This window comes from Cebus imitator, unplaced genomic scaffold, assembly GCF_001604975.1.
Source record: "Cebus imitator isolate Cc_AM_T3 unplaced genomic scaffold, Cebus_imitator-1.0 Scaffold35, whole genome shotgun sequence".
NCBI lineage: Eukaryota > Metazoa > Chordata > Mammalia > Primates > Cebidae > Cebus > Cebus imitator.
Window position 1 is genome coordinate 6,380,999 of NW_016107350.1, and position 11,104 is coordinate 6,392,102.

General features: G+C 35.1%; 1 long non-coding RNA gene across 2 annotated transcripts in view; it reads right to left on the reverse strand.

Moving 5' to 3' along the window:
- The window catches only part of LOC108301522, a 19,391-nt gene extending 12,048 nt beyond the window's left edge, over positions 1 to 7,343 (reverse strand). The window contains exons 1-3 of one of the 2 annotated variants that reach the window (XR_005199486.1): positions 6,732 to 7,329; positions 2,165 to 2,457; positions 1,602 to 1,743 (exon numbers count right to left, since the gene is read on the reverse strand). This is a non-coding gene — a long non-coding RNA (uncharacterized LOC108301522). Of the gene's footprint in view, positions 1 to 1,601; positions 2,458 to 6,731 lie in introns of both variants that reach the window. The other variant, XR_001823915.2, reaches the window with a different exon arrangement.
- Between the last annotated feature and the right edge of the window lie 3,761 nt (positions 7,344 to 11,104).

Genomic DNA, 11,104 nt, shown 5'->3' on the forward strand with positions numbered 1-11,104 from the left:
AAAAAAAAAAAAAAAGACAACATATAAAGGAGAAGAGGAAAGAAAGACAGCAAACATGGATCACAAAATAGAAGAAAACAAATATCCTAGGGTCTAAATGTCACCTGGGGATTAAAAACCAGCATGGATTTCTGATGGTGCTCCCATCATGTAGGCTCGGCCATCCCTCCACGACTCCTTGGGCCCTGTGGCATTCTGAAAATGATCACTTAGCCCCTGAATTTCTGGTTTTATGGATCTGATAACAGCTTTGCTAAATTGTGCTCTTTCTTGTGCTATATCAGACTGAGTAAAAAGGCCTGATAGCAATAACAGCTGGAATAACTATAAAAACAAGCTTTCATCCACTGTCTTAGAGAATCTATGTTTTTACATATTTTGCCTTAGATAAACTCCGCTTTGAAAATGTTTTTGATTTCTGAAAATATCTGAAATTGAAAATATTTTCCTTTTTTTATTCATTATTGTGCACATACCTCCATTGAATTGTCACATTTGTGCCTTTAAGGTTTAGACCTAAGTTTTTCATACATTTGGAAAATATTCTATATGAGTAAACAAATATGGTAAGAGTATTTATTAGTTGTCACTAATCTCATCATCGTGACCAGGAACTTAACAAAGAAAAGAAAAAGAAAGGAATTTTGCCATGTTGATGCCCAGAGGAGCACTAATGAGTTATGAAACCTTTCAGAGTCATAGAGCAGAAGAAAAACGGTTGCCTTGGTAACAAGGCAACCCAGTCAGCTGCATACACTCTCCCAAGAGCATCTAATTTATTCAGCAAATGCAGGCTAGAACAGGTGGCTACCTTAGATGATGTCAACAAGCTCTAGCTCCCAAACATGGGTGCCCACCACATTTTCTTGTACACAAGTTTCATTCTTATCCCTTATAAAGGAGGAGTTAACCAGGTGCATTTCAGTGTGGCTCATAACACTTTAGGTGACAGAACAGTTATCTGTATTTGTCACTTGAATTTTCTACCAATAAAAAGGTATATAATTTCAAGAAATGGTTGAAACCAACATCTTAATTTTACAAGTTATCTTGGAAGTAGAAATTGTCCTAATCTCAGTTATAAAAATCCATCATTCACCTTTTAATAAATCAAATATTTTAATGAGTATTAATAGCAAGAATTTATCATTAAATTTTACAGTTCTTGCTTTAGATGATAAATAGCCACTGAAACTCCAGTTCTTTAAGCAATCTGAAAGCATTTAGGCATCTGCAACAAATTTTATATTGTCAAAGAGGTAAGGGAGGAATACTACCAAGATAGGCTCTATTTATTGTAACATTAAACTTAAAAAAATCTGAAAAACTAGCAGTAAAGTATATACTTATTTTTATATTAAGTAAGAGCTTTTATGATCCAGTCCCAGTTTCATTTTCTGGTCTCCTGTCCAAACGCATTTCGTAATATGTCCTAAACTTCACCAACAGAAGCCCAATGAAATCTCTTCCTCACATCTCTGCACTTAGTATTTGCTGTTGTCTCTGTCTTGGGACTTCTAGGACCAGATTCCCTGTTCAATTCTAATCCATCCTTCAAGGATAAGATCAGGCATTTTCTTTCCCCAAATGCCTTCCCTCACCTCCCCAGGACAAAATTATAAGCATCTCCTTGTGTCCCCTCTGCAAGTGATTCCACTGTTTTGTTTCCATATCTGCTTTCTTCTTCAGATTGAGTCCCCCAGACCTTAAATATGTTCTATTCACTTCTTATCCCCAGGGTACCTGAAATGGTAGGAAATCAAAGATATGTCACAAATAAATGAATAAATGGATGCATGAATGAAATCCGCTTCAGTAATACAAAAATGTGCATAAACCTAAGATATGACAAGACTTTTCACAAATTAGAAAATCTCACCAATGTGGACAAATGAGTAACGGCATATGCTTGTATGAGTAAAGACGCTACATCTTTTAATGAGTGGAAACCTTCCCTCAAATGAAGTCATAAATTCAGCGTCTCTTTGTAAACCTGATGTCAGTCCGTCTCCATCCTGCTGTTCCTGCACAATCCCACACTCAAAGCATCTACCAAAAGCCACAGATCTCCAAGAGCCAGAGCTTGAAAGATACTGGGCTCGACTAACTACATATTCAATTTTGCCTTGCTACTGCCCACTAAACAGAAATCACATAAGCAAACCTTTGTTGAAAAGGGTATTTAAAATAGAAGACAACATTAGCTAGGAAGTTCGGGTCTTGGTATTTCTCTATTAATCTGCTTTGAAGTCTTGCAGTTGTTTCCAAAGGTGACCCTTGCTGAGTGAGGCTGTTTCCTTAGCAACAGGATGACTGCTTCCGGCATGTAGAGAACATGCATCTCTGTTTTTGCGGTACTCAAGCACCACCTTGAGATGCTATGTTGCTTCAAGAAAGCAAGAATCTTTCCTTTCAAAGTACCAGATTGGCTCTCCAGCTCGTGGACTGCATATTACTCTGGAAAACAAGAAGTAATGATAATTGTCCAGAAATAACTTCCTCATTCCATAAAAAGGACACAACCTCTACACTGATGTACTTTATTCTCCCTGCCTAATTACTCCACATGTCTGCCTACACACACACACACACACACACACACACACACACACACACACACCATTCTTTCTTCTTTTTGGCTTTTTTTTAATTTGTCTTAAATTTTTGTGCTGCTATCAATTCTCTCTTTTATATTTTACTCCATTTCTAGTTCCAGTATTGATGGCTTCTTTGTATATCTGTTTCCAATATCAGCCAAATCACAAGTTAGAATTAAGCATCAACATATCATGACCAGAAAAAAAAAAAAAAACAAGGCTTGGTTGAAGCAACTGTCACTTGGTCAGTACACATAACCCCTTGCTATTGCAAAAGAAGATGGGAACATATAATAGACTGAAATTCATGTTGTTTATTCTTTCTAGCAATTTCATACAATGGTGCAGTCATATCACAAAAGGGCTGGAAACCCTAGTGCATCAGCCATACCTCTGTATTAATGGAATTATTTTTGTCTGAATTGTGTGCTCATAAAAAGGAAAAAAAATTACTGAAGTTGTATAGGATTTTCTTGGGAAAAATTCTTCTAAAAAAGTATTTCCAGGTATTCTATTTATACTAAGTTCAGTAGGTAAATAAATAAGTTAGACTTTTAGAATGCTAAGTAAATTAAATTTTACAATGGCATATCAAAATGCTCAAACTCATAGCTGAGTTTTTTCAATGTAGTATGCACAGAATCCTGAGCATAAACAGGAAATGTGCAAAAGCTTCTTTTACATCCAAAGTATCTATGGAATACAAATGTTAAAATACCATTCGGCAGGTAGTGTTATAAGTCCATGGATTTAAAATACATTTTATACTAACAAACTGGGAAATTTACATCTGCAATAGACCTGGGAAATAATTCAGTCCCTTGTTTTATATATGAGAAAACAAATGCCAAGAATCAGTCAGAAACATACCAGTCCAGATTAGTTGCAGACCTTCAGCTAATATCAGAAGAGCTTTCGATTTGTATTGGCTTAACATAAAAAATGTTCACCATAATTTTCTTCAAGATAAAAATTGCATTTTGCCTTCATTGTCATGTTTTAATTTATACCTTAATGCTCAGCTTTCGGTAATTACTAACAATTGTTATGCATGTTATGTGTATGGCATCATCCATTAGGAATGCTTCCAGCTGAAAATAACAGGAAACACTATATAGAGTGGGTGGCTTAATAAATATTGGATAATTTTTCTGGCATAACAAGTAGTCTTGAGGGAAGCAGCTAGCATTGGTTCCGTGGTTTGACAGTTTCTGAAATTCTCTTGGGATTTCTCATGTTTGCTTCCTGGTTACAAGATGACTGCAGTAGCTTTCAGCATTCCAGTCTGACTTCAAGAAAGAAGAGAGAAGGAGCCATGCCAGGGATTATATCAGGTAATGCCTTATAACATGTCCTTACATAAGGAGATACAAAATCCTTTCTAGAGCTCTTAGCAAGTTCATGCCATGTTTTAGTTTCCAGAACTAAAGCATATGGCTGCTCTCACTGCAAAAGAAACTGAGGACATAAGAACTTAGGTTTTTACTGCCGGGCACGGTGGCTCACACCTGTAATCCCAGCACTTTGGGAGGCCGAGATGGGTGGATCACGAGATCAGGAGTTCAAGNAAAAAAAAAAAAAAAAAAAAAAAAAAAAAAAAAAAAAAAAAAAAAAAAAAAGAACTTAGGATTATACAACTCTTATGGCAGAAATGATAATGGAGAAATTGGTTTAAAATACTTCAGTGTGAGCTGAAAATATTAGATGCTTATGTGAAAATAGACAGAGTAAACAGAAACAAATCAAGAAAGAAACCAAATAAGAGATCGAGAAAGAAAATAGAAAACATGTATTCCACTGCAATCTTAAAACAGGAAAAATGAATTATTCAAAATGAAAAGAGAGGCAATATAAGCCACATATAAATGTTTTTCAAGTTCCTTTTGTGGTGGACATTGTCACTAGTAACCAAAGCAGACCCACAGAGAGTGGACGGCAGTTTCAGCAGGCATTAAGAACCTGTGAGTTTTGCCAGTTGTCAGTCAAGGGAAAGCTCCAGGTAAACTATTACTAAGAAATTTTAACCACTTCTGAATGCTCAAAACTTAAAATCACTACCTTGTATGAATATTGTAAATGTTTTTCGTATACTATTCTTAACACATAATTTGGAAGGATTATATTATTTCAAGTTGTTTGCTGTTTGACTTTAAAATCACTTGCAAGTATTAGGAAATTACTTACAAGTATTGTAGAAGCTCTTCCTTTTCCATTGGGTCAGTGCCATACAATATAGAAAGCAAGTAGGCCATATTAACTAAGTATCAAGTCAGAAGCTTCAATTTCTAGGGCACCTTTGCCTCATTGTCTTACTAAATAAAAAAGTGTGAAAATGCATGCTACCTCCTCCTCCCCAGTCCCTGCTAGGATGTAAGCTCCCTGAGGTTGGAGGTTCTGTTTGTCTTGATTTCTACTATATCTGTAGTGTTTACAACACTGCTTGATACAACATACTTATTCAATAAATAGTTGTAGCATGAGTAGGTAAAACTTAAACCAGTTAAGACCAATTGCCTACTAGGCAAATATTATTTTACTTGGAGTTGGAATTCAATAAGTTCTGCAGAACCCCACTGCAACATAAGTTGTACAGCAATAGAGTTAAACATCAGATCCCTCCTCAAAATACAGCTTATTGAGCCGAAGGATGAAACTAGAAGGATCTTGAGAGTAAGAGCCACGTACTTATCTTCTGTCTTTCTTGCCAAGCCCAAAGACTGACACATAATAAATGTTTATTAAATCAATTGCTGACCAGTTTTTATATTGAGTGATTACTGATGTGTTGGCAATCAACATTTTAGTTTAAACCACTAAAATAAAACCAAGTTGACATGTTTCCAATAAACATCCAACCTCTAAACTTTACTCCTAAGAACATTACTCAAGTGCTAAAGTATTCAACTTTCCAGCCAGAAAACTAATTAAAATCACAGAAGTAATTCATAATAGCAAAGTCGAAGTGAAGTATACATTTATACATGCATACCTACATGCATACCACATGGAGCACTTTTTATGCAGATCATTCTGGGTTAGTGAAATAAATAACCATTGCCCTTAAACAATACAAATTCAAGCTGTGAATGTCCACTTATAAATGGATTTTTTCCACCTCTGCACCCCGAGACAAGACCAGCCCCTCCTCTTCCTCCTCCTCCTCACCCTACTCAACATGAAGACAATGAGGATGAAGACCTTTATACTCATCTACTTCCACTTAATCAATACAAAATGTTTTTTCTTCCTTATGATTTTCTTAACATTTTCTTTTCTCTAGCTTGCTTTATTAAAGGATATGGTACATAACACATACAAAATACGTGTTAATTGACTTTATGTTATTGGTAGGGCTTCCACTCAACAGTAGGCAATTAGTAGTTAAGTTTTGGGGAAGTAAAAAGTTACATGCAGATTTTCAACTACAGAGAGGTTGGAGTCCCTAACCCATGTGTTGTTCAAGAGTCAATTCTGTTATCAAAGAGATGAAAAGGATACTATTAAGAACCCCATTGGGTTTTTCTCTAAGAAGCAGAACTAAAAAAAGCTACAGAGAATAGAATTCTTTAAAATCATGTTTTTTTATTAATTTTTATCTATGCAATCCAAGTACAATTTGTAACAAGTTAAAATGGAGATAATATGATTTTTTATGGCTGGAAGATTTGAAGCATTATTTATTCAAAGTGACTAATTTTTTACTTACTACTCAATCCAGCCTTAAGGTAGAACTCATCATTCACATCATGTTACAATTTTACAGCAGAGCAACAGATAAAGTAAATACATGAATTTTCAACAAGTCAGATGCTGTATTTGTTGAAATATTTTTAAAACAGGCTCTCTCACTTATGGCATTTTTACTATGTCACACACAAGCTTAGCTAAGTGAGCATGAGCCATGTTAATATCTTGTGACTATAAATGTGCAGACTGCTCTCATTAATTTCAGTGAACCCAGAAGTACAGAATCCTTCTCACATAAGTACAAGCACAAAGACATTTTTGGCTAGGCATTGTATTCCATGAAATGAAAAGAAACAAGAGCATCAAAAAAAGATCCCAAGCAACACATACAAACAAATACAGGAATACGTTGGAAACCAGAAGGCTGACACGTTAATTAAACATTACCTTTTTCTCGTAGTGAGGAAGATGCATCCTGGTCATTTCTGTCTTTTCTCACAGTGCTAATTTCAAAACCCCAGCTGAGAAAGCAGCTGTGTAGAGCAAGGAACTGGTGAGCTCAGCAGGAGTCCTGTATCCTAAAGCTACTTGCAGAAATTCAAGCTTTCTTTCAGTTGCAGTGTTGTCATTTACAATGCCAGAAATGTGGAGTGCTGTCCTCTTTTCTGCAGCAGTAGTAAAGATCATAGTCATGGTTTCTTTAAAGACTTCAAAAGCCTAAGTCGCCCTGTTTTTATTGTTATTTATTTTCAATGTAGCCTCCAAAGAGCTGTCATTGGCTACTTTTCAATATATTTGAAATTCTAGTGAGGTTTCATTAATCATAGTGTTAATGGAATAGATGATGGCAAAACAGACATGAAAGTTGAAGCATATGGCAGAGGGAGTGTTGATTGCATTTCCCCACTCCCCACGACCAAAAAAAGAAAAAAAAGTAAAGAAAAAGAAAAAGGGAAAATGCTTCACTGTTACACTGCAATTTTTCCCTAGATTGCAACATTGAAACTCTGATCTTTAATTTTTAAAAAAACTATGTTTTAAGCTTCTGCTAAAAGGAACAATTCAAAATTAGCTGCAACCTAAAATAAAGCTACATTTCTTAAAAGCCCTTGGAAATGAAATCAATTTATATCTGTTTCCATATAGTGGCATTAAAATGTTTTATGAAGTACTCTGGAAAATAATTACAGGGAGAGCACCGAGCAACACAATGGCTGCAGGACATGATTGATGCCGTAAGACTGTCATACATGAAGAAAGCATGTCGTATGCAGAGCCGAGAGTCCTAGTGAGGTTGAGTCTAGAACAAAGAAAAGCAATTGTTTACATTTCTGAAAGTATCGTAGCTTTTACAGTTAAATATGTTTAATATAGGAAATCGTATTTATACTTATAAAATATACATGTGTGTTGGTATAGATCCTTCACAGCATTTGGCTTCAATATTTACTAGTCTCAATTCTCAGAGAATTCTTAAATATTTAAACTCAAACAGCAACCATTTAAAATATATATATTATTCTTACCTCAAAGCTCTAATCAGATATAAAAGTTAGTATACAATACCTGAACAAAGGAATATATTTGAAGTTATTTTATGAATGTTTTATTAATATTCACCTAATTTCATAAGTCAATCTGGAAAATTCTGTAGAACTGAAAGATTAACATTCAGAAATTCTCATTTACCTATGGATTTTGTCATCCAATAGGTATTTTTGTTTGTTTTTTGAGATGGAGTCTCACTCTTGTCACCCAGGAGTGCAGAGGCATGATCTCGGCTCACTCATTCAGGAAGTGACAACCTCCACTTCCTGAGTTCACGTGATTCCCCTGCCTCAGCCTCCCCAGTAGCTGGGATAACAGGCACCCACCACCAGGCCTAATTTTTTATATTTTTAGTAGAGATGGGGGTATCACCAGGCTGGCCAAGCTGGTCTCGAACTCCTGACTTAGGTGATCCATCCACCTCTACCACCCAAAGTGCTGGGATTACAGGTGTGAGCCACTGCACCCAGCCTCCAATAGGTATTTATAAGATTATACTGAGTTTATAGAACTTTATCACTCTGACTTAAAACCAAGACTACATACAACAAAAATTCAGATTCAAACATTATTGACTGACACATTTTCCTTCAGGAAGTAGCCTTTGTTTCTCAAATAAACTTCCAACAAAATTTATTTGGGAAAATGGTAAAAAAAAAAAAAAAATACATGAGTATTCTTGAGTAACATCCCAAATTTAGCAACTTAAAGCAAAACACAATTATCTCATTTTGAAATTTTAAATGCACTCATTTTGAAATTTTAATTTATAGAAGATCACGCAGCACAAATATATTGTCATAACATTTTGCTGCATGCTCCTTATCATTTCTTTCTTTCTTCTTTATCCATTCATTTATTCACAATATCCCTTGTAATTTCTGTCAATAGTTGACATTTCTGCCCTGAAGAAATTACTGCATATTTTGTCTAGTCAAACACCATTTTCAAAAATAGCCAATATTTGCTTTCAGCATCAACAAATATATTCATCTGTCCAAAGATGCTACTCAGTATAAGAAAATGAATAAGGTAGTTGTTGAGAAACTGAATCTGATCACATATTTCACATTAATACTTTTAAGTTGCGTTTCTCACCACACCCCTAAATAATTTCAGATGGATTAAAGAGTTAAACTTAGTAGAATCAAGTTTCGGCCATTGGAAGGATGTACGAAAATAAGAAAGGCATGGTAGAAAGCACAAAGGGAAAAAAATGGACCTATGGAACTACATAAAGTTTTAGTATGGAAAAAACATATTTTTACTAGACTGTAAAAGTGTTTTTAATTACTTGAAGAGTTAACATGGATTGAATAAGAAACACAAGGCCCCAACTGACTAATTGACAGACAACATAAAGAGAGACTCCAAAGGGTAAATGCAGAGGCAAAAAAAAAATCAACCTCACAAATAATTATAGAAACTCAAGTTAAAAATCAGACTCCATCTTTACCTATTAAAATAATCCATTTCTAAAATGTACAATTCACAGTAATGATGGAGGCACGGTATCATATATTACTGTTAATAGTGATGCAGGGCAATTTGTCAGGAAAATATGGCCATAAAGGAGAACAAAGGAAAATGACCACATATTTGATACTAATAGCCATCTCTGAGATTCTATGTTTTAGAAGAAAACTATATTTACAATGGGGCTCAAGACATTACATCACAAAATTGAAAATACGAAAAAAAAGCTAAATATCCAATAAGAAGTAGTTTCAGAAAGTGAAAACTTGCCCTGGCAATGGGAAGTAAGAGAAGGCTGTAAGAAACACACTCTAAATGGCAATGATGCCCTAAGCATGATGGGTTTGGGACTGTGCCTGAAACGAGTCAGCAACAAGGACATCCTGCAGCCGCAAAACAACTAAACAGCCCTCTCTTTGTACTAGCCCTAGTGGCCTGCTGATTTACCAATACAACACAGCGTTGTTTGGATCCTCCCACCTTCTAGAGAGTAATTGCCAATATAACCAGTCTCTAAATTGCCCCTGCTTTCTGACAGCATCCAAGTCATAAATGGCCCCTCCTCTTCGAGCCCTGTTAGAATCACCCTGGATGAGGCTAAATCCTTTTATAAGTCTTTCTCCAAATCCTCCTACTGGAACCTCCATGGTTCCACTAGTGAGTGTTCTCCTTTGCAGCAGCAAGCAAAATAAACCTCATTTTGTTTCATTTATTTGTGTTTTTATAATCTTCATTTGGTGGATTTCAATAGGTTGAGCTGTGACCCTCTATTATATTGAGTATCATCCAACCATTCTAATGACAGCATGCAAGAGTATAAGACATGACAACTACATTGAATATCTACTTCTGTGAATTACAATATAAATCAGATCTCACATTTGACAAACCCTGATTCTTATATTCTTATATTTTCTTCTTTACATGAAAAATATGAAAAGAAAATATATCAAGTGCTATGGCTAAAACACTGGGTTTATTGGTGTTTGTTCTCCAGGTAACTTCTTCCTTATTTTCTTCCCTAAATTCTAACCTTCTTAAAGTTGAGTAAATTGTATTTCGAATAAAAACATTTTGTTAAAATATGTCATATGTGAATAAAACAAAATCTCTTCCCTCGATTAAATAGAAGAGCTCACGTATCTTATGTTCTCATTTTTTTCTACTGATTCAGCAAGGAATAAACATGTATATAACCATTAATTGATATGTATGAGTAATTAATTTGATGCTTCTACATTGATATACATAATGATTAATTCACGCACATACTTGACGTATTGATACATATAATGAACTAATTTATATGCATCTGTCATTACTTGATACATATAAATTGCAATAATCCATTCCTTTACATGTTCATTTGTTTATTCTCTTGTGTTCATTTATTTATTAATCTCAAATATATGTTGAATTTTAAAAGCACAAATATATAATGAGCTTCTTTAATTTTCCAGACAGGGATAGGTAATAGTGAGACAGAATTGAACATGATCAACCTCTTGCTGGAGAGGAACTCACTCTGCCATGGGAGAGAGAGAAGGTAGATAGAGGTACGTTATCAAATGGAGGGATACTTCTATATTCTCCCACCAGGTGATGCTATGGGAACAGTGTCAAGGGAATACCTGCTCTCTTGGGCGAGAGTGGTCAGGGATGACTTCAAAGAGGAGGTGATGTTCTCCATGAGTCCTGAATAACAAGTATGTGTTTGTCAGGCAATGGAAAGAAGGAAGAGCATTCCAAGCTACTTAAGAATATACAATTAAGAGGTAAAGTAAGAACGACAATTA